The sequence below is a fragment of the Sander lucioperca genome, chromosome 17, assembly GCF_008315115.2.
Source record: "Sander lucioperca isolate FBNREF2018 chromosome 17, SLUC_FBN_1.2, whole genome shotgun sequence".
In the NCBI taxonomy this organism is placed as follows: domain Eukaryota; kingdom Metazoa; phylum Chordata; class Actinopteri; order Perciformes; family Percidae; genus Sander; species Sander lucioperca.
The window spans coordinates 26,332,015-26,356,191 of NC_050189.1; the positions used below are offsets into that span (position 1 = coordinate 26,332,015).

Here is a 24,177-nt window from a genome sequence, read left to right on the forward strand (position 1 = left end):
GGCTGGCTTGGGCCCTTCTGTTTGTAGTTTTCCTCAGGCGTCTTCCGGGCTCGGCTCCAGCCCTGAGGATAAAGGACAAGTGGCTACAGATAATTTAAGGAAGATGCACTGTGAAGGCTTTATTTTTCTGCCTTTCTGGACAAAATACTAGGGAAGGTACTGTGTATTGACGTACACTTGAGAGTGTTTTTTGACATACTTATTTACTTATCACAATAATTAACACCACCGTGAAAAAAATACACTAGACTCTACATACAGATTAACATACATATAAAACCACATAACAAAAGAAAACACATGGGGGGGGGGCTTATGGAGTCTATGCCTACTGCTCGGGTGCAATCGTTTGTTCGAAGTAATTGAGATTTTTTTTAAAGTTCTGTACAGAAGCTATTTCATTTTCATTCTATAGCTTCAATGTGAAACGGACTATGCAATATAATCACAATTCCTTCGATCTTTGCGATATGAATGTTAAAGATTGAACTTCCATCTCTTGGTTTGACCACAATATTGCATTTAAACAGTTAAAGGGTGAAGCAATAACTAAAATAACTAAAACTGTTTTTTAAGTGGGACTTAGTGATGTTTATCCCATTCCTGGCCTCTCTTGGGTCGCAGATGCAGTGTTGCGTACGGTGAACTCCCTCTGCCCTGTGATCCTCCTGCATTTGGGGGGCACGGTTACCGTAAGGTGATTCAAGTCATAATGTAATGCAGTTGCAATTTCAACATCATCATAATCAAAGACAGTGACAGGATGATTGTACGAAACAGACCTCCTTTGTTCAGACTTGTACTCCTCCTGATCATAAACTCTGGGAAGAATAACATCGACAAATGTTTTTCAAATTTTTATAGGCATGAGGATTTAGACCAGGAGTCATCAACTACATTTTTCCAAGGGCCAAATTTTTTCTAAGCAGACACTCCGGGGGCCAGACTTTTTTTTTTTTTTTTTTTTTTACATGTATTAGTGTGAGCAAACTCTTAAAAAACATGGAAACTCCATAAGTATTAGGTTATCCTCTTTGTATCGTTCCCAGTCAGGTACTGCGTGTTTTAACGCACACACATCTCGGCTCAGCTTGTGTGTGGAGCGCAGGCATCGCTGTACAGAATCCCGGCATGTGAATAGAGATGCAAATACAGGGGCTGGGTTTGTGCTCTACCTGTGTAATGTTACCTGCTGTAAATGCTTGAAATGCTAAATAACAGAACGCATTTGTTCCTCTTTACATTTTCTGAATTCGTGATTATTCTGCGGGCCAGACTAAAAGCTTTGGCGGGCCAGATCTGGCCCGCGGGCCGCCAGTTGACGATGGCTGATTTAGACAATTAGGAAATAGCAACTTTGTCTTCCAACCTAGAGCAGCAGACACCCAGCTTGGTAAGGTATTGTCTAGTCTCGCATTGCCAGACTACTGATTATTATTGGTCTGCCCCTGTGCCACCCCACTTAAAAAAATCCTGGAATCGCACAAAGTTTACAGACTTTAAAATATTTCCTGGTTTGAGTATGATCCAACTAGTCTTTCCCAGACCTTCATACACAGCACTGCGGAGGAGGGTCTGGCTAGTCCACACAGCATTCTGGGATGGGAGAGAAACATGCTCTGGTTTATTTGCATTTCTTTAAACCAATCACAATTGTCTCGTGCGCGCTGCACAGAGCCCCGGTGTCACTGCAAAATAGCCTCGGGAAGGAACTTGTTTTGGTGGAACATGTGTACGTTCAAAAGTTGTTTTAGTCGTGCAACAGAAAACCCATAGTCCTCATAAATCGTGAGTTTAAAATTCCAACACAAAGAAAGAGGAAGGTGACAGACATCCGGCCAAAAGGAGGACATATGGCGGAATTTCCAGCGGCAACGGACCAATCCCGGAAATGGAAGGTCGTGGATATAGACTAGACCCAGCAGACCTACTACAGTTTGTGTATGCAGTTTTCCTGTGCAGTATGCACATTTCAGACACTTTTTTTTCTGCAAATAAAGTGGTTTAGCTAATCAGGCATAACCTTTAGTTTGTTAACAAGCTGTCTGATAGTCTGACTCTAGTGTGTCTTGTTCCATCTGACTGGATGTCATCATGTTCCCACATTGAAGCAGTTACTTTGGGGAGTACAATGTTATCATAACCTAAAAAAGATGGCCAAAGCTACAATATGACGCACGTTGTAATAAACCACAGTTATCCATTAAACATGTTCATGTGGACAAAGGCATGAGTTTATGTAATTATGTGAATTCATGGCAAAATGAACTAAGGAAGGAAAATGTGCTGATATGGATTTGTACTACTAATTAAAGGCAACAAATGGCTAACTAGGCTTTACTAGTGTGTTGTTTGAACGAAGCGAAATTCTTTCATTTTGTAGCATTTCTGGTAAAAAAAATTTCACAAATATAACTCAATCTATGTGTGATTCAAATGTCAATAAACCTGATGTCGACTAGGGTTGTAGGGATACATCTGACTGGATCGATATATCAATTCAATGATCCACGATCCAATATTAACGATGCAAAGTAAAAATATCGATACACATCATCTGTAAGATAACCCCTTTATTTTTAGATTGCCACGTCATGTTTATTCTTTTTATTAAAAACAATAGTTTCTTTTTTATTTAAATGTCTGGAAGAGTTCAGTATTGAAACTGTCAAATCATATTTAAGTTGCTTTTTTGAGATGATATTGTCTCGTATCGATTGCAGGCCCCTGAATTGAATCAAATTGAAATCGTATCGTGACAGACTTTAAGATATCAGCAAATTTCGTATCGTTGTCCAAAGAATCAATATAATATCGTATTGTGATAAAACCTATGATTTACGCTGCTCTAATGTCAGCGTTGTTTTCTTTAAAGCTTTAGTGCGTAACTTTTTGCTATTAATGAACGTCCGTTACATTCCAGCCATTGCCACATGAGTTGCTACAAAGCTAATTAAGACTATCAGCGCCACACAACTCTCGCTGTATTTCTCAGTATGACTATGTTCACAAGATTGTGTCGTCCGGTGACCTCCTTGGCTACTAGCAACTGTGTGGAGAAGGGCGGGGTGCGCGATCACAGAAGGCTTGTATCATGTGGATGCGCCGACAGTGTTGTTGTCATTACTTAGAATTCCTCATGGAGGTGACAGAAACTATGCACAATAAACAAACTAACAGTGTCAGTATGATAATATCTAATTCTGGAATTGAACAATCAGCTCCTAACTGTTTACTGATGAACCCCAGACCCTGCCATGGGATAAAACCACATGGACTTAAAAATGTGATTTACCACCAGTATTTGCCACTTTGAAGGCTGGCTAAACAGTAGGCTTTTTAACCAGCCTTATGCTTAACCTATAAGACAAACTCAATGATTGCAGTTCTTTAAATTTAAAGGAATATTGCATTGACGTGATTGAATGTGCTGCCTAGAGAATGCCACTTCTCAAGCGTCTGAAGCGTTTTTAGGCAATTCTCCTTCATATTCCCTTGCAAATTATGTATTGCATCTTTTGTTTTTGTGTAAATAAAGAGAAACACAAACGAATAGTTTGACGTTTTGGTGACTGTCACTGTCACTGTCAGAGTCAGTGCTGTCACTGCTCTCAAACAGCACTGACTATGAATTGAAGTCAGTTTCCTAAATTAATCATCTTTTTGCTGAGCTTGCCTGCCCTGAGTTGGAGAGGGTCACTGTTGGCGTGTGATAAAGCCATCCGCCGGAGCCTTTCAGGAAATAATTACTAACTTCTGGCTTGCTAGTAGTGCTGGATCTGGCACCCAGCCCGGGATGCATTCATCAGTGAGACTTTTTTAAGAAGTACTTTGTTGTCCTTCTTTTGGAAGCTCTGCTGTATGCCCCTGATGTCTGATGTGTTAAAACCAGTGGTGGAAAGTAACTACATTTACTAGTACAATTTTAAAGTACTTGAATATATCCATTTTTTGCTACTTTATACTTGCTACTCCATTACATCTCAGAGGTAAATATCATACTTTTTACTCCACTACATGTTCTGACAGGTAACAAAATACTCCTGTCGGTTTATAAAGCATGAACGGTTTATTTCTGATCTGCTGCTACATGATGAACCACCCAGACCTCTCAGATGGTCTGACTGGGACAGGTCTGCTTTCTGTCCCCAGAGTCAGAAGTAAACATGGAGAAGCAGCAATCAGTTTCTATGCTTCACATATCTGGAACTAACTCCCAGAAAACTACAGCAACTCTCAGTTCTTTCAAATCAAGGCTGAAGACTTTCTTTTTTATGCTGCCTTTTTTAAGTAATTGTTTATTTCTGACTGTGCACTGTAATTTGCATTCTTGTTTTTAATACCTATCTCATTCTATTTTAGCTGTTTTCATGTTTTTAATTGTTTTAAACGGCTCTTTAATGTTGTATGTAAAGCACTTTGAGTTGCTTTGTTGCTGAAATGTGCGGTACAAATAAAGCAGCCTTTCCTTTACAGCTTTAGTTACTTACAGATTCAGATTATTAAAACAAAATATAATCAGCTTATAACTAGTCTCTACTGACGACGTTTCACTTCTGGGATTTCTCTGGTGCTGCCAGAAATTGCGCCATATGTCCCTCATTTTCCGCCGGATGTTTATGAGGTCTGTGGTTAACTGCTCCTCAGATCTCTGCAGGGTAAATCCAGACAACTCTGCATTTACCAGCTGCAACATTAAAGTGATGAAGAAATGAATGCATCAAAGATTTCAACACAATAATATAATATATATTATTTTGCTGAACGAGTACTCTTAGGACATTAAAGCTATAGTGGGTAGTTTCTGTCTCCCCAATGAGAAATTTTAAGTAATGATACCAAAACAGTCGACGCATCCACATGATCCAAGCCTTAGGTGATCGCACACCACCCCCACCCCTCCTCCACACAGTTGCTAGTAGCCAAGGAGGACACGGAGGATTAAAAAAACATGAGTTTCTGCGTGTGAATGTCACCGGACAATACCATTTAGTAACATAGCCATACTGAGAAATGCAGAGTTTTGTGGAGCTGATAGTCTTAATTAGCTTTGTAGCAACTCATTTGGCAATGGCTTGAATGTAACGGATGTTCATTAATATCAAAAAGTTACGCATTAAAGCTTTAAGTGTATTTTGATGCTGATACTTTTCTACTTTTTTTAAGTATGATTTTGAATGCAGGGCTGTTACTTGTAACAGAGTACTTCTACACTGTAGTATTAGTACTTTTACGTCAAGTCAAACATCAGAGTACTTCTTTCACCTCTGGTTAAAACACTCAAGACAATCTGAGTCCAGTGAGACACATCTGGGAAACATCAACTCTACACACCAACATCTCTTCTAGGTCCTGTGCTTTATTTGGGTCTGATGCCCAGGGAGCCTTGACAGTTTCACATTCTGCTAATTGGTTCCTTATGCACTATAAATCAGCAGCCCCTTACTACCACACAAAGAACTGCATTTAGCCTGAGGTAGACATGGTCTTACTGAATATCAATGTCTCTCACCTACAGCTACAGTACGTTTATAGCAAGACATTTAAACTGTTCCAAAAACATCCCAAAACATAAACTAAATGCAAGATAAAGTTTACTTTGTAATGTTTCAGATTTGTCACGGTCAGCCCGTGCCTTTTGGTCTCACCCTCCAGGAAACAGCTGCAACGATTCCTAGGCTTTGCTAACTTCTACCGGAGGTTAATTCGGGATTACAGCAAGGTGGCCGCCCCTCTCACCCAACTCACCTCTCCCTCCGTTCCTTTTGTTTGGAGTCCAGAGGTAAACAAAGCCTTCAATAAGCTTAAACAACTGTTTTCTTCTGCTCCTGTGCTTATCCATCCTGACCCATCTCTCCAGTTTATTGTTGAGGTGGATGCTTCAGATTCAGGTGTTAGTGAGTAAGGTACATCCCTGTGCTTTTTTTTTCCTGGCGCCTGTCATCTGCTGAGCGCAATTATGCTGTGGGCAACAGAGAGCTACTGGCGGTGGTGTTGGCATTGGAGGAGTGGCGACATTGGCTGGAGGGAGTTGACCAACCTTTCGTGGTTTGGACTGATCACAAAAATCTTTCGTACCTTCGTTCTGCTTAACGGCTAAACTCCCGTCAGGCCCGGTGGGCTCTGTTTTTGGGCTCTGTTTTTTTGTTTTGAGACCCGGATCTCAAAACATCAAACCAGACTCTCTCTCTCGCCAGTATGACTCAGAGAAGCCCAGCACGGAGCCTAAGACCATCCTCCCTCCTACCTGTGTGGTGGCTGCAGCTTCCTGGGACATAGAAATTGTGGTACGGGAGGCTCAACATAACAGCCCAGCTCCAGGTACCACTCCACATAATCTTTTCTTTGTGCCAGATTCTGTCAGATCCCAGGTCCTTCAATGGGGACACTCATCCCAACTCACCTGTCATCCGAGGATTCACCGCAACCTCTCCTTCCTGCATCAACATTTCTGGTGGCCCTCTATGACTACCGACACCTGAGCCTTTGTATCTGCCTGTTCTATCTGCGGCCGTAGCAAAGCCTCCCATCAACCTCCGGCTGGTTTACTACGCCCGCTTCCTGTCTCCAGTAGGCCGTGGTCTCATATCGCAGTGGATTTCGTCACCGGATTACTCCTTTCAGAAGGTAACACCGTCATTTTTACTGTTGTGGACAGATTTTCTAAAGCAGTACACTTCATTCCCCTTCCTAAACTGCCTTCTGCATCTGAAACAGCTGAGCTCCTCACTCAACATGTATTCAGACTACACGGTATTCCTCAGGATATCGTTTCCGATCGAGACAGAGAGTATGGTTCCTCTGCAAGTGGAGTCCCAGAAGCTGGCACCACGGTATGTTGGACCTTTTGAGATTGCCAAAATCATTAACCCGTCGGCTGTGAAACTGAAGTTACCTGCTTCTATGAAAGTGCACCCTGTGTTCCACGTGTCCCTTCTTAAAAGGACAATTCCGGCGCAAAATGAACCTAGGGGTTAATAACAGATGTGTACCCACTCGATTGCTCTCTGGGACATGTTTTCATGCTAATCAAATGTGTTTGTAGCTTGAAACAAGCTAGCGCATACCGCTGATTAGCTTACTGTCAAGACATTGTTTGTGTTAATAAAGTTGTACTTCCCAGTGACCAATCAGAGAGCGTGCTGCTAGGCAGACACGTATCATAACAGGAAAAGTTCAAGGAGAGAGGAAGAAAAACGTTTTGATGTATGTTACCGAGACGTTGGCAGTGAGACAATAAAGAAAGCCAAGTTAAGAGCAAATAAACTGTATTCGCCAGCAGCATTATTTGACATGGTGTCAGAAGTGTTCTAAAACGGAACCGACGTGATGGCAAAGTTTAAACCACCGGAGAACTTCAACTTTCAAGCCTGTCTGTTCTAGTCCTCTGAGCCCTCCGGCCAAGCCCCCTTCGCCTTAGGTCTAGTGACGCTCTAGGTCTAGTGACGCCCCTGGGGCAGTGTCCCCGTTTTAAGTTTTACAAAGATAAAAACATTACCTGTTTTGGAGGTATTTACGCTTCTGAGCTGAAAATGTCCCCGGATTTTGTCTCAGAAATCTGGTCACCTTACTCTCTAATCATTGACTTCTACCAGTCCCATCCTGACAAGTCGGGCGGAGTGCCAGCTGGCGCTCGTTAAGGGGAGGGTTCTGTCACTGTCAGCCCGTGACTTATTGTTTGTTAGTTATTTTCCTCTCTGTTCCGTTTCATCTTTCGGCGCAGCGGTTGATGGTTATCCAATCTACTCTGCTTAACGACTCCAGGGGCCTCATGTATAAACATTGCGTACGCACGAAAAGCATGCGTATGCTGGTTTTCACGGACACTTTGTGATGTATAAAAAATGAACTTGACGTGAGAATGTGCGGGCCATCCGCAAAGTCCGTTCTGGCTCTGTAACGTAGCGAATTCTGACTGAAAAGGGCCGAAAATCACCAAACATTACAAAATAAAGTTTCCACTTCACTTACTGGCATACGTCTGTGACATTGTCTATGAAAAAAACATAATTTTATCCGCCAGTACTCATTTATTCATTCATTAATAATCATTGATATGGATAATGTTTCACATCTTTCACAATACTAACTGTTTAATTTGCAGGCTACTTAACCTCTGTTAAACATGAGGACGGGAAATGAATGATAAATCCACTTAGAAAATACTTTCAGTCATCCTCTGTATTTCACATAGATGAAATATCTACTCACTGTGCAACAAAAAGATTGGCACGGAAAATGCAATAGTGCCTGTGATTCTGTAGTTGCTGAGGCTCAGACATCCATTGCGCACAGGAGGTGGGACGCACGGATCCATCTCCCCAGGAACAAACGCTGTGTTGGGTGGGAAAACTCATGTGATGCGTAATTGATCCCGTGGATGATTTGTAGGCTATGTAAGTGAACAAGGTGTATCCGGTCCACCAAACACTTCACTGTCTTGACTGTCTTGATTCTGCACATATTTCTGTTACTGTAGTCCTATTTACTATTTCATTATTTCATACATGCGTGGCGCAGCAGATCTGTACACACTGTCACTACAGGGGAACTACTTGAATGTGTGGTCTAGACCTACTCTATCTGTAAAGTGTCTCGAGGTACAGTGCCTTGCGAAAGTATTCGCCCCCCTTGAACTTTGACCTTTTGCCACATTTCAGGCTTCAAACATAAAGATATAAAAATGTAATTTTTTGTGAAGAATCAACAAGTGGGACACAATCATGAAGTGGAGCGAAATTTATTGGATATTTCAAACTTTAACAAATAAAAAACTGAAAAATTGGGCGTGCAAAATTATTCGGCCCCCTTAAGTTAATACTTTGTAGCGCCACCTTTTGCTGCAATTACAGCTGTAAGTCGCTTGGGGTATGTCTCTATCAGTTTTGCACATCGAGAGACTGAAATTTTTGCCCATTCCTCCTTGCAAAACAGCTCGAGCTCAGTGAGGTTGGATGGAGAGCGTTTGTGAACAGCAGTTTTCAGTTCTTTCCACAGATTCGCGATTGGATTCAGGTCTGGACTTTGACTTGGCCATTCTAACACCTGGATATGTTTATTTGTGAACCATTCCATCGTAGATTTTGCTTTATGTTTTGGATCATTGTCTTGTTGGAAGACAAATCTCCGTCCCAGTCTCAGGTCTTTTGCAGAATCCATCAGGTTTTCTTCCAGAATGGTCCTGTATTTGGCTCCATCCATCTTCCCATCCATTTTAACCATCTTCCCTGTCCCTGCTGAAGAAAAGCAGGCCCAAACCATGATGCTGCCACCACCATGTTTGACAGTGGGGATGGTGTGTTCAGGGTGATGAGCTGTGTTGCTTTTACGCCAAACATAACGTTTTGCATTGTTGCCAAAAAGTTTGATTTTGGTTTCATCTGACCAGAGCACCTTCTTCCACATGTTTGGTGTGTCTCCCAGGTGGCTTGTGGCAAACTTTAAATGACACTTTTTATGGATATCTTTAAGAAATGGCTTTCTTCTTGCCACTCTTCCATAAAGGCCAGATTTGTGCAGTATACGACTGATTGTTGTCCTATGGACAGAGTCTCCCACCTCAGCTGTAGATCTCTGCAGTTCATCCAGAGTGATCATGGGCCTCTTGGCTGCATCTCTGATCAGTCTTCTCCTTGTATGAGCTGAAAGTTTAGAGGGACGGCCGGGTCTTCGTAGATTTGCAGTGGTCTGATACTCCTTCCATTTCAATATTATCGCTTGCACAGTGCTCCTTGGGATGTTTAAAGCTTGGGAAATCTTTTTGTATCCAAATCCGGCTTTAAACTTCTCCACAACAGTATCTCGGACCTGCCTGGTGTGTTCCTTGTTCTTCATGATGCTCTCTGCGCTTTAAACGGACCTCTGAGACTATCACAGAGCAGGTGCATTTATACGGAGACTTGATTACACACAGGTGGATTCTATTTATCATCATTAGTCATTTAGGTCAACATTGGATCATTCAGAGATCCTCACTGAACTTCTGGAGAGTGTTTGCTGCACTGAAAGTAAAGGGGCTGAATAATTTTGCACGCCCAATTTTTCAGTTTTTTATTTGTTAAAAAAGTTTGAAATATCCAATAAATTTCGTTTCACTTCATGATTGTATCCCACTTGTTGTTGATTCTTCACAAAAAATTTAATTTTTATATCTTTATGTTTGAAGCCTGAAATGTGGCAAAAGGTCGAAAAGTTCAAGGGGGCCGAATACTTTCGCAAGGCACTGTAACTCTTGTTATGATTAGATACTATAAATAAAATTGAATTGAATTGTCACCTGCCGTGGAGACGCTGGCCTCCCTAACCTCTCCTCCTCCTTTCACTGAGCCTACTAACACTTAGAAAACAAATGGCATTACATCAGTGAGTTCAAACTGCTTATTGTGTGTAAGTTGGACTGACACTGAGATGCATGTTGTTTGGTAAGTGGTGTGGCGCTGCCACTATTCTCTTGATTTCCAGTTCGACATTTTTTTAAATTTCTGCCATGGTGGTGCGTTCACCGCCCGGTCACCATTTGCCACTCTGGGCATTTTCTTGTATTGCTTATCCAAGATGACAAAAACGACAAACAGAATATTTTTTTCTCGCCTCCACCCCCGTGATCAGCACCTCAACCTCACAGTCGGTGAAGTTTTTTTTTCCGTCTGCAAAGGTATTACCCGTTGTGATTGGACAAAGAATGACGTCGGGGGCGCATTTATAGTCATTTCCATATTAATTTATGGGAGGAGGCAAGGCGGGGTCGGTGGCTCGTTCACGTGCGCTCAATTTCACGTAAATTGTCATTTATAAAGGAAAGGTGCGCAGGACCTGGCGTACCCCCGGTTTTATATATGTGAATATTTCTGTGCGTAGGTACTTTTCACGTTTTGGCCGTACATCATCTTCTGGTATGAAAGCTGTGCAGTCTTTTATACATGAGGCCCCTGGTCTCCTGACGTCCAGCGCCAGATTGTTTTCAGCTGTCCATGTGGAAACTACCCTCGGCTGACTTAGTGTCTCACGTATGTTCTACTTGCTCTTTGCTTAGATCTTTAAGTAATTGTGCTTTGTTTGTTTTTCTACTACAGTATATTTTTGGATTGGAGTTTCTACATGCTCGCTGCCTCGCCACGCCATGCCACCAGCTCTGGATTCATCCAGCCACCTCCCACTCCCCTCAACCTTGCCAACCAAACCAACTTACTCTGTGTCCATAAAGATTAATTAAATCTTGTTACATCTTCAACTTCTGAGTACAGATAAACTGAAAACCTAACAAGATTGTTTGAAAAGCCCATGATTTTAGTACAGTTTCAACACACAAAGACTCATTTTAGTTCACTTATAAACAATAAACTGAAACCATCCTAGGATAAATGTGTTTAGAGAAGTCCCTTAAAGCTGCTCTAATTGCTGTTTTTACATCCTCAATTGATCAAATGACTGTGCATAATGTCAAAGGAGTCACTTGCAGCAATGAACTTGGAGAATTATCACCGGAGTCTGCAGCTCCTCTCAGCTTCAGCTCATGGTTTTACGGTTTTGGTTCAGTCTGATGGCTCTCATCAGCATCAAATACACCCAACTTCTTTCTGATCCCACCCTGTTCCCAAGGAAGGTCACTTCTAACGAGCAATTCAAATGGGATTTGTGGTACAGCAGGACACATTAGGACAGATCATCACAGCAGGCATAATAATACACGACAAGCAGCTGCATCTTTTTGCTGAGCTTGCCTGCCCTGAGTTGGAGAGGGTCACTGTTGGCGTGTGATAAAGCCATCCGCCGGAGTCTTTCAGGAAATAATTATCAACTTCTGGCTTGCTAGTAGTGCTGGATCTGGCACCCAGCCCAGGATGCATTCACCAGTGAGACTTTTTTAAGAAGTACTTTGTCGTCCTTCTTTTGGAAGCTCTGCTGTATGCCCCTGATGTCTGATGTGTTAAAACCAGTGGTGGAAAGTAACTACATTTACTCGTACAATTTTAAAGTACTTGAATATATCCATTTTTTGCTACTTTATATTTGATACTCCATTACATCTCAGAGGTAAATATCATACTTTTTACTCCACTACATGTTCTGACAGGTAACAAAATACTCCTGTCGGTTTATAAAGCATGAACGGTTTATTTCTGATCTGCTGCTACATGATGAACCACCCAGACCTCTCAGATGGTCTGACTGGGACAGGTCTGCTTTCTGTCCCCAGAGTCAGTTTGTTTCTCAGTTTGTTTCTTGTAAATTTGTATCTTTAATGTTAGAGAATGTCTATGTTTTTTCTCGCAAAGAGTTTTTTTCCTCATAAATCACAACTTGAACTGATTTTATTTCTTAGAATATCACCATGTCTTTCAGTGGAAGATGTCGCCTATGTCAAATAGCGCTGTCTTGTAATCCCATGTGGGATGGGCCAAATGTTTGGCATGACAGAAATATAAGAAACACAACAAATCCCATAGTTATCCTCATAAATAGAGTTATGAAGTACTGTTTGTAATTTTAGGGGAAAATGTATGACCACCAAACAAGCAGTATGCGATTAGAATTACTTTATTTGTTGAGCGATGTCATGCTTTATACACATCTTTAAAGCTGTGTGGAATGTGTTTTTCCTGTCTCATTTTTCTACAAAGCAAAATGTATGCTATCAGAATATTTTGAAGCTATAATGACATAATAATTCTACACACAAAACTTATAACCACAAGTAATACTGAATTTTCTTCATTTTGACAAAATACATACATTTAAAAAAAAATATATATACCACAAGAGTTAAATAATACATTCAGAAATCAGGTATAGCTTTTACTATTCACAACATGATGGAGCACACTACTCCAGCATTGGAAATATGCTGCCAAAATGTAAAATATACTCAACAATCTCCCTTTCACAAACTAACTTTGAATCTTTATCAGTAGAAAAACATGATGCCTTTTATGCAGGCCTATATGCAGCAGATGGATGCTAACTCTAACCGGCCAATTCAAATTTTACCTATAGGCTCCAGCCACTGAGATTCATCTAAACCAATAAGATCTTTGCTGCCTCCAGGGCAGCTGTGCCTCCTCCACTTTCTCAGACTTCAGCCTGTACATACTTATTCAACACTAATAGGTATGTACAAGTATATTGTCTCCCCCATGAGGAATTTTAAGTAATGGCAATAACACTGTCGGCGCAGCCACATGATACAAACCTTCCATGACCGTGCACCCACCCCCCTACGCAGTTGCTAGTAGCCGAGGAGGACACAGAGGTTTAAAAAAAAAAAAACATGATGGCCTTTTCAGAAGGGGTAATTATCTTCACTCGAGTTTAGGGATGCACCGAATCCAGATTTTTGGGGTTCGGCCGAATACCGAATCCACTGGTTAAGATTCTGCCGAATCCGAAACCGAATAACGAATCCTACTCCCATCCTCAGTCCATTAACACAGTAAACAAATGTAAACAATGTCCACATCACTGTATTTTTCATTTTATTTACCAGAAGTTGCTGCATTTTGGCTAGAGTTTAGATTCTTTGCCCGAGCCCGAGCCCAAACTTGACCCCACCCATGGGTCGGGTCGATATTTCTCGACACTATCCTTGGGCCAGGCCGGGCCCTTGATCAAGCATTTGTGTTTTTTTAATTATTACTTTATTAGCCTAATTGGGTGGGGAGAAAGCTATGTCATAATCAGAAATATTATATAGACCCTTTGCACGTGACGTCACGCTCCACTCACGCGAATTATGAACTCCATGACGGACGGCGGAAGAGCTATGGTGTAGATGGACAGCAAGCTAAATGCGTACGTTTTCGTTCTCACAATCTGCGGGGTAATCCTCACCAACACAAACATGTGTATGTATTGCCTTTCTGTTTTAAATGAGTGATAATTAAAATTATCCTCAACCAGCTAGCTAGCTGCCGTGCTAACCAGCTGTTCCTGCTAACAGGTCCACATAACTTACATTGGTTATTCACTGACCTAGCCAAATACATAACCAAATAAGAAAGTCGTTCCCTTGATCATTTAACTTAACAAACATACCAAAAATATTGGTTAAATTAAAGATGACATGGCACGGAAACTAGCTCCAAAAAGGCCAAAAAAACTAGTTAAATGCGGGTCTGCGGAGCTCCTACCCTGGCTAGCTGACGAGCTAGCTGCAGCTAGCTTTAGACTGCTCTCTAGCTTCTGCCCATCGCGTCGTAATATCCACTGGTCCAATCTTAACATAGGCTACAGCAAATATAATCACAGATAAGAAGATGGCTAGATGTTACAATTATGTGTGGTTACTACTGATCATAGACACTCCGTGATTTACTGCATGGATTAACGTGTGATAGATAATTAATGACTGCACTTCCCAGAGTTGGGATACGTTCAGGCATCCATTAGAAAATTGCATTAGCATACCCAGTGAACAACAGTATGTGGGTAGCCACGACCAACCATGTCCTCTAAAAACATGGGCTACGTGTTATATAAATCTTTACTTAAGTAAAGAATAGATGTTCATACAAAATAAACCCTAGATTGATGTCTTATCTTTTCATTATGAGACGTCCCCCCGCCGTTAGCGTAGCATCGCGTACCTGTAACCCAGCCAGCTACAAAGAACTGGTTAGCATCCAGACTTTTAAAAACTTTGAGATCAGCACCAGTATGGGGATACCCCGTTTACCACATAGTGGTACAGATCGTGTGGACTGAATTCGGGCAGACTCTGTGATTTAATGAGGTCCGTGAAAAGGGAGGGAGGAAGAATTAAGGGTCGGTATCCAATCCTGCTATCTCCAACTTCTCCAAATACTGCTCTTTGTGAGCACCTACCAGATGCCCTACCTTGACCGATAACGGCATGACAACTTCTTCTTCAATAGAAGAAGTCATAAAGCCATAAATACAGTTTATTTAGTGTTATGTATTTCAAACTGAATGAAACTATGAAACTTTCCGCTCGTCTACACTACTACTACTACACTGTTTAGCTTGTTATTGCCGGTGATTTCACCGTCCATTATGGCGTCATCACGTGGTCGTGGTCACGTGTTTGCAAAGGGTCTATCGCCTATATTTTTAGGCTTAAGTAACAAATGTGTACAAAGTTGCACAAGTTAGGTTACAAAATGCAACATGAGTCATGCGCAGCATCTCCTCCACTCGCACGCATCACTCCGGGCCTGCTGTGCTGTATTGTGTAGCTTAAGTGCAACATGGAGCTTGAAGATGTAAATAAAAAAATAAAAACAGCTAGGAGAATTAACTCTGAGCAAGTTTGGAGGAAGGTCGGAGGTATGGAACCATTTTAAACAACTTGTGGGCAGTGACAACATACAGTATGTGTTGGCTTTGTCGAGTGCATTAAGTACGACACGCTGCTCGCCTATGACAGCAAAAAAACGGGGACGATGAACAGACACATGAAGCATGCTTGCCATGGCAGAAAAGAATATAGTCAGCCTTCAATGTCCTCTTTTGTTACTTCTCCAAGCATACCCCTGAGGGCAAGGCAAGCCCTCACAGAGAAATGCGTTGAGTTTTTTTTTTTTTACGTTTCTTCATTCGGATCCATTTGTGATCCAGTCCATTCTTTATAAATAAACAACGCAGTGTACATGATTCGTCCTTGTTGCATTATTCATTAAGAAAATTCTAAACAGATTTCTGTAGTTCAAACAACTCAGAATTTTAGTTGAGAATGTCAGTTATAACGGCCCACGTATTAAAAAATTGTTGGGTTTAAATCAGGCTCATAATTACAGTTAATGTGCGGGCCAGGCCGGGCTCAGGTAGGGTCGGGCTTGATTTTTTGGGCCCGATCTAAGCTTTAATTTTGGCTGCTGTCTGTAGATTCCTTCATGCACAACTCTTATTCTTTTGGATGTTCCATATGCACATTTTTTAACAGCGTCAATGTTGTGTAGTGTTTAGGGTCCTTGCCACCACAAGACAAATCGGCATTGCAAATTCAACATGTAGCTCGACTTGAATCGCCTTCTTTTGAGTGAAAGTACTGCCAAACAACATGTTTTCTGCTCACGAGTTCCATTTTCACTTTCTTACAGAATACTGCATTGAACGGTCCACCTACGTAACGGCGTTGTTACGTCGACCAGCGTAGGGCATGTAGTGCAAGCGTAGGGTTCGGTGGAAAAAAATTCTAAGGTTCAGCAGAAACCGAACCCCGTCAAAAAGCCTAATATTCGGCAGAATCCGAAGCCGAATCCTGGATTCAGTGCATCCCTGCTCGAGTTTCTGTGGGGCAAAGTCACCGGACGACACAATCTTCTGAACATAGCTATACTAAGAAACACAGAGAGAGTTGTGTGGAGCTGCTAGTCTTAATTAGCTTTGTAGCAAAACATTTGGCAATAGCTTGAATGGTAACGGACGTTCATTAATATCAAAACGTTACGCACTAAAGCTTTAAACGTCCCATATCATGCCCATTTTCAGGTTCATACATGTTTTTTGAGTTTCTACTAGAACATTTGTACATGTTTTACTGTTAAAAAAACATTATTACTACTGTAATATTCTGTCTGAATATACCTGTATTCACCCTCTGTTTAAAACGCTCTGTGCCTGGCTTTAGTGCCTGTCTCTTTAAATCCCCCTCCCAAAAGAGGCCCAGTCGGATCTGATTAGTCAGAGTTTCCGTGTCTCCTGCATTTGCACTCACAGTGTCAGCAACGTGCCGCAAGGCATCTAAGCAGCTGAAAAAAAGCCAGAAGAAGAAGAGAAACGAGCCAATAGGCTACACCTGTTCAACAGGCATAAAAATGTAGCAAACCATATTTCAATCTGCCCTCATCCGCTGCCATTAAACAGCACATATAGGGAATTGCTACAAACATGCGGAAACTAAAGCTGTCTCATATGTAGTCTTACTGTTTATCTTGTTAATAACGTTAATGACATCATCGGACTACATGCGAGTGAATATTAATTAGCCATATACTCTATAGCCTATATACACTGTTTAACCCAACAAACCCAAAAAATCCAAGCTGTAGGACTTAAACTTAGGTTTTGGCTGACGATGCCCCAACAAAACTTTTTGTTCCATCTTGCCTTTCAGGGCTTCTGTAGAACTGTAAGTACAACATTATTACAAATATAATGAGAGGCAAATGTAAAACCAAATTAAATGCGGTTATGATTATAAAATGCTAGAAAATGTTATCAACTGATTGCTGATAAAATGTTGAAAACGCTTCTGAAAGGCAGAAAACGTGTTTGAGGTTGTTTGAGGGCCCCTAAGTGGCTTTGGTAACCTGTCCAAACAATATACATAGTGGAACCTCTAAATACAATATTAAACACAAAGACTGTATCATATTTATGAAGCTTGTCAGTGGGAGAACCTATCAAATAACTTTTAAATGTTTTTCACATTAACTAAAGTATGTTTTCACAGCTTATGAAATTGGTCAAAATGCCTTTGTTTGGTTATCACATTTAAGTACTTAGAATATTAAGCTAGCTAACTCACTAAGGCTCATAAGTATTCCAAAACAGTGAAAAAAACAATTATCTGGGCAGCTCAACCAAAGATCCATGTCAAATATTATTTCTTTGGAACATGACTAGCATTTCAACTTCACCTACATCACAATGAAACTCAATACAATTGCAACAAAAAATACTGAGCTACCAAAATATTTCGGTGCTTTTTTTAGGATCTGATGCCCAGAGAACTTTATCTGATGCCCAGAGAACTTTATCTGATGCCCAGAGAACTTTATCTGATGCCCAGAGAACTTTATCTGATGCCCAGAGAACTTTATCTGCTGCGAAACTAAACCTGGCAACATTTCCAACCCACTTTTGGAAACGTGCTAGCAAAAAGCTACAAACTCCAATGGGCCAGTCAGGTTTTAGCTGTCCCGGTTTGAAATGACATTGTTGTCTGTGTATTTTTTTTCAAGCATCAAACACAAACGCATAACTCCAGTAGTATTAGGTTCCCCAGCTGGTGTTGCTGCCAACAAACATCCGCACACCTGTGAGAGCGCCGCCAACTTTGCTGTAGTTGTGACGCAACAAAAACAAACTGTCTGATAGAGCTAATGCTCCTGGGATCCAGCTGCATTGTTACATTTCATAGCTGCGCTGCATTAAAAATGTACAGAGGCGATGTTGTGAGCAGGGCCCTTAAAGCTGCGTTTTCTCTTCAGCAGCAGCAGAATTCCCAGTTGAATGTGTGAGGACGGAGTGACACTCAGGGGGCTGTGTGACAAAGAGAGACTGAGAGAGAGAGAGAGAGAGAGAGAGAGAGAGAGAGAGAGAGAGAGAGAGAAGTGTCTATTTGTTAACAAGACAAAACAATCTACAGTGAAATGCTAACATCAGCATCCTAACATTGCCACAGTGCTGTGTAGCAGCCATAAAATGTAAAAATAATGAACGGAGTTCTGGGTCTGAAATTGAGGTCAATGCGGAAGTGCCTTAAACCTGCATTCTATCTAATTTCAAGCAGGGGGCGACTCCACTTGTTGCAAAAGTAGTCTATGAGAAAATCACCCTACTTCACACTTGATTTATTAGCTCAAAAAACATTTTCAAACATTTTTTTCAAAGGAGTTTATGGTCTCAATCGCTAGTTTCAAGTCTTCTTCAATACAGCGGGATGTTCATTTTGTAAATTATGATCTCATTTATTTTAAAAGAAGACCATAAAGCAGGGGATGCTTTAGGGAGTGGCAACATGCCAACCTGTCAATTAGGACAGAGACTTAGCGATGCTAACCATGGCACTGTGTACATGGTGTTGTCCATGTTTTCATCTTAAACTTTGACCCTCTCACTGTGGGTTTTCCCTTTTTAGTTTAACGACTATATTTTTAAAAACGACTATAGCAAGCGTGACAAGCGGGACGCGAACCCCGCTCTCCTCTGGGTGAAAGTCCTGTGTTTGACACATCCACCACCCCAACCAACCTCCTTAGGCAGAAATTCGCCCTTACATTCTTAAACCCTTTGGCTCTTTGGGAAGCATAGGTCATTCATGAATTTCCTCCAACTGGTTCGGTGTTGGGAGGTCTTCTCTGCTTCCTTCCACGATGTTGTTGCTTTCTTGAGTTCTGCCTCGACAGACCTTTTCCAGCTGTTTCTTGGTCTTCCTGGCTTTCTTTTTCCTTGTGGGTTCCAGGTTAAGGCCTGTCTGGTCATGTTGGAGGGTGGTTTTCTTAAGGTGTGCCCGATGCAGCCCCATTTCCTGTGTTTCAATTTGTTCTTGTTGTGTGGTTTGCCAGTGCTCTTCATTTGTAATTGTGTTAGGCCAGTAAATTTCTAGGATGTGTCGTAGGCATCTGTTAATGAATGATTGGAGCTTATTTGATGATGCTTTTGTAGTTCTCCAAGTTTCTGCCCCATATAATCAAACTGATTTAACATTGGAGTTGAAGATGCAGAGTTTCGTATTTGTGGAGATGTATTTTGCGTTCCATATTGGCCTCAGTATTAGAAAGGCTGTCCTTGCCTTCCCTATTCTTGCTTGTATGTCTTTGTCCTACCTCCATCTTTCCTGACAATACTTCCCAGGTATGTATATGTGTCCACCTCTTCTAGTGCCTCTCCGTCCAATTTAATGGCATCTATTTTGTGGTTTATGGTCATCACCTTTGTTTTTGTTTTATTGATGTGAAGTCATGTGGTAGCTGCAATTCTGACAAGTTTTGTGAGTTTGGTCTGCATTTGTGTTTCGGTGTGTGACAGGAGGACTATATCATCGGCGAAGTCCAGGTCTTCTAGGTGGGACCACATCGTCCATTGGATGCCCAGGTTTTGTTCAGATGTGGTTGCCTTCATAATCCATTCAACTGCCAAAAGGAAGAGAAAAGGGGACAGTAGGCAGCCCTGTCGGACTCCTGTCTCTATTGTAAAGCTGTCTGTGAAGTTTCCATTATGTATCACTCTACAGGATGATTGTAGATACAGCTGTTGGATGATGGTTATGAACTTCTTCGGGATGCCATAATGTGCCATGAGTCTCCATAAAGTCTCTCTGTCTAAGCTGTCAAATGCTTTATGGAAATCTATGAATGTGAGGATGAGAGATGTATTCCATTCCAGGGTCTGTTCTATGATGATGCGGAGGGTGGCACAGTGGGCGGTGCACGATCTATCTTGGCGGAAGCCTGCTTGTTGCTCTCTGAGTTGTTTATCCAGTTCTTTTGAGAGTCTTTCCAGAACAATCCTGCTTAAAATCTTCCCTGGCACAGATGTAAGCATGATGCCCCTGTAGTTGTTACAATCTTTCAGGTTTCCTTTTTTGGGGAGTTTCACCAGCTACCCCTCTGTCCAGTCGCTTGGCACCCTTTCCTCCTCCCAGATGAGTCCAAAGAGTTGGTGCAGTAGTGTTGTTGCCGTTTATAGGTCTGCTTTGATGGCTTCTGGGGGTATTCCATCGGGCCCTGGTGCTTTATTGTTTTTCAGTTTTTTGATGGCCTTTCTTATTTCTTGTTTGGTGGGCTTGTTGGTATTGCCCTGTAGAGGGTGTACAGCTGGAGAGATGTTGGCCAGTTCAGTTGGTATGGGTCTGTTCAGTATGTCTCTGAAGTGCTCGGCCCACCTTTTCAGTTGGTCTTCTTGCTTTGTTAGTGTTTTTCCATCTCTGTCTAGTATTGGCCTATCTGGGCTTTTGCGTTTACCAGCCAATTTCCGTATGGTATCATAAAGCTCCTTCATGTTGTGTTGAGCTGCTGCTTCTTCTGCTTGGGTTGCTAGGTTGTTAAATAATTGTTTTTTTTATCTTTCTTGATTTTCTTTTTAACAAGTTTGTCTGCCATTGTGTAGTCTTGCTGTGCTTTTGCTTTTGCAGTTCTTGTGCGGCTATTGCTAAGAGTGTCTTTTGCCTGTTTGCGCATTTGAATTTTCTGTAGAGTTTCTCCTGTGATCCACTCCTTGTGTTGCCTTGTCCTTCTCCCGCATGTGTCCTCACATGCTTCTATCCATGCCCTCTTCATGTTCTGCCATTGTTGGTCCACGGTTTGGTGTTCTTCCAGTCTGCTCAGGGGGTGGAACAGGTTTGAGAGGGTGATTTGAAATCTTGGAGAAGGCTAACATTATATCTGGTGCTGACTTTTTTTGCCGAATTTGTGAATTTCTTGAGTTTTAACCGGAATGTCCCTATTAGAAGGTGATGGTCTGTGGAAACATCAGCTCCTCTTTTCACCCTGACATCTAGGAGGGACCTCCTGAACTTCTTACTGATACATATATGATCAATCTGGTTTTCAGTTTTGTGGTCTGGGGAGACCCACGTGGCTTTGTGCACTCTTTTATGTGGAAATACGCTGCCTCCTATAACTAGATTATGGAATGCGCAGAAATCTGAGAATTGTTCTCCGTTATTGTTCATTTCCCCTAGACCGTGTTTACCCATTATTTGTTCTTTGCCCGTGTTGTCTTGGCCTATCTTGGCATTGAAGTCTCCTGTCAGAATGATGATGTATTTCTTCCTCTGTTTCTACTACTACTAGTAGTGGTAGTACTGTCTTTTGATTGCTGATCTGCTTCGTTTGTAGGTGCATAGCACTGGATGATGGTGAGTTTCTTTATCTTGGTATAGAACCTTGCTGTGATGATACGTGCATTTACTGCCTCCCACTCCATCAGTGACCTGGCTGATTCTCTAGAGAGCATGATTCCCACTCCCTCTGTATGTGGGGCATTATCCTGGTCATGTCCCGCGTATATTATTGTTTCTCCACTAGAAAGTTGAGTTTTTCCTGATTGAGTCCACCTAGTTTCACTGAGTCCTATTAGGGAGAGATTGTACTGCTTAATTTCCGCTGCTATTTGAGATGCTTTACCGGCTTGGTACATTGTTCTAACGTTCCATGAGCCTATCTTTGTACTGTTTTTGGTTGTAAGAAGGGGGGTCAGCTGAGCAACGTCCTTCCGGCTTGAGTTGTCCAGCGTCATATTTGTCTGGGGGGAGACACCTTCTACTTCTAAACCTTGCTGAATGCTATCCATGAATGTTTCTGTAATCATATTTATCCGCTGGACGGGTGATTGGCCCATCTGCTCTCCCCGGTGCGTTACACAAACACACTGAAAGATGCCTTTTTCGTCGTATCAGACGAGCCACTGTCCAAATGTCCTTATTTTACGAGTTCAGAATGAGAACGGGTTGTGCAACAATAAACAACACTGGCTTGGCCGCGTCAACCTCCCCAGCTCAACGCTCTCCAGCTCAATGCTTTTGTCAAAAATCATCATGCCCGGTTTTCCCAAAAAAAAAACAAAAAAACATGGCAACGGCCATATTGCCAAACTTGAGGCTTCAAAACGGCAGTCCACAAACCAATGGGTGACGTCACGGATGCTACGTCCATTATTTTACAGTCTATGGTTGCAGCAAATAGCGTTTTCACCACCTTAGTGTCACATGAAAGCATGCTAACACCTGCTAATTAGTACTAAACAATTTGTGGCAATCCATCCGACAGTTGTCAAGACAATTTTTAACGGGGACCATTAATGTTTGTAGCAATTTTTGTGCCAATCCAGCCATAACATGTAGAAAACATCAACCGTGGAGGAAAATTGGGAAGGGACGCTTTATTTTAAGAGTAGATGGTACTGGTTGATGCATAATTGTTTGAAATCAAGGTTTAAAAAAAAAATACTTAACTAAATTGATGAGGTGTTCAGATTATAACATGAAATGTGGACTGTGGACTCCCTTTTCTGTCTCTTAATAATTAATGGCTGGTAATGTGAGTTTGTGATTATGTTTTTCACCTGGCCCAGTGTCAAAGGTGTTTAAACAACAGCCCCAGATAGTTTCCTCTCTAGATCAATCTCCCTAAACATTCCCATTTCAGGATCAAAACATTTGAATGCTGATCCATAAATCATCAATTAGAATAGCATGAATAAAATAGCATAGTTGAGCAAAAGTAAGTCTAGTATATAACAACAACATTACTAAAGGGTCTAGTAAGAAGCTCTGGAAAAACAAAGCGTGTGCGTCTGGTTAGAAAAGCGAACACACAGTATATTTCTTTACCATAACTGAAAAATATCTGCAACGCTACCTTAAACTCCTCGTCTTCTGGCAAGTTTTCATTCGACCCATGGGTTGAGTTCTGAAAAAAAGAAATGAAACTTACTTTTTTTTACAGACAGTCTTGTGTGTGAATGTCTTCTCGGTTTTTGTTTAGTCTGTTGCTTTCTGTAACATTGTTATAAAACCCTGGCCACAAAAACGCCTTCTGGTCAGAGAGAATCCTACAGCTTCTTGTGAGCTTCTGTCTCCACTGCACATGCAGTATGCTTCTACCGAGATCTATTCATGTCTGTGATTAGCTGTCTAACGTCACACGTTGTAGAGGCAGGCAAGAAAAACAACCCTTAAGAAAGCTGAAAAATGAAGATTTGTGCCGTAATGTGTAATGTTGCAATTTCTTTTTATTTTATAAAATTGGTATAGAAAAAAAGTATTGTTTAGGAACTGGTATTAAAGTCACGGTATTGGTATCAGTACTGGCATTGAATATTTTCTAACAATACCCAGCCCTACTCCTTATGTGAGGCTGTTAAACTGGTTGCTGCCTATTTGGACTGTCACATTCAAAAAACAAACTCACCTCCACCCACTGATTCCTGTCCCGCCGCGACTGGCGGCGCATGCACTGGTAAACAACCAGTGGCACGACCATATTGCAGATCAGAGACATCATTAACAACAGCAGCAGGATTAAGTTGTTTGCTTAAGGAGAGAGCAGAGACAACTTCCATTAGTGTTACCAAACAAAATACAGATCAGAAACTGTTGCATGCAATGTGCAAACAGAACCACGAATGAATGACTTGAGTGATTTTGTAATCATTTTCACGTTTGGTCATTTACATGATCCATACCTCATGGTGTTATTCTGTCACGTTAACTAACACTAAACCAAACGCTCCGTCATGTTGACCCACCAACATCTAACAGCACAATACATAAATATCAACCTGTAGAAATCGCTGGAGACCGGGTCGGTAGCTTCTCTCTTTGGCCGCACACCTCTGTGGCCGTTTACTCACACACAAAATCAAAAACCTGGATATGTTGCTTTATCCAAACCACTCATTTGGTGTGATTTAACTCAACTAATCAGATTACTGCTGCTTCCAGAGCAGCTCTGCCTCTCTGAAACATTTATATCAACCCAAATCTGCAAATTA

The 24,177-nt window shown here is 41.6% G+C and overlaps 2 long non-coding RNA genes across 3 annotated transcripts; one reads left to right on the forward strand and one right to left on the reverse strand.

The window, feature by feature from the left end:
* The first annotated feature begins 6,798 nt into the window (after positions 1–6,798).
* Positions 6,799–11,230, forward strand: LOC116052935. Its single transcript, XR_004105697.1, has 2 exons — positions 6,799–6,833; positions 11,073–11,230. It is a non-coding gene; the product is annotated as an uncharacterized LOC116052935 (long non-coding RNA).
* Positions 11,231–16,495: 5,265 nt separating this feature from the next.
* On the reverse strand, positions 16,496–24,177 carry LOC116052934. 2 transcript variants are annotated; one of them, XR_004895600.1, is made up of 4 exons: positions 23,601–24,177; positions 23,043–23,093; positions 17,755–18,240; positions 16,496–17,675 (listed from the first exon to the last, which is right to left on the reverse strand). It is a non-coding gene; the product is annotated as an uncharacterized LOC116052934 (long non-coding RNA). The 2 variants fall into 2 exon arrangements; XR_004895599.1 differs by having other exon boundaries at positions 23,595–24,177.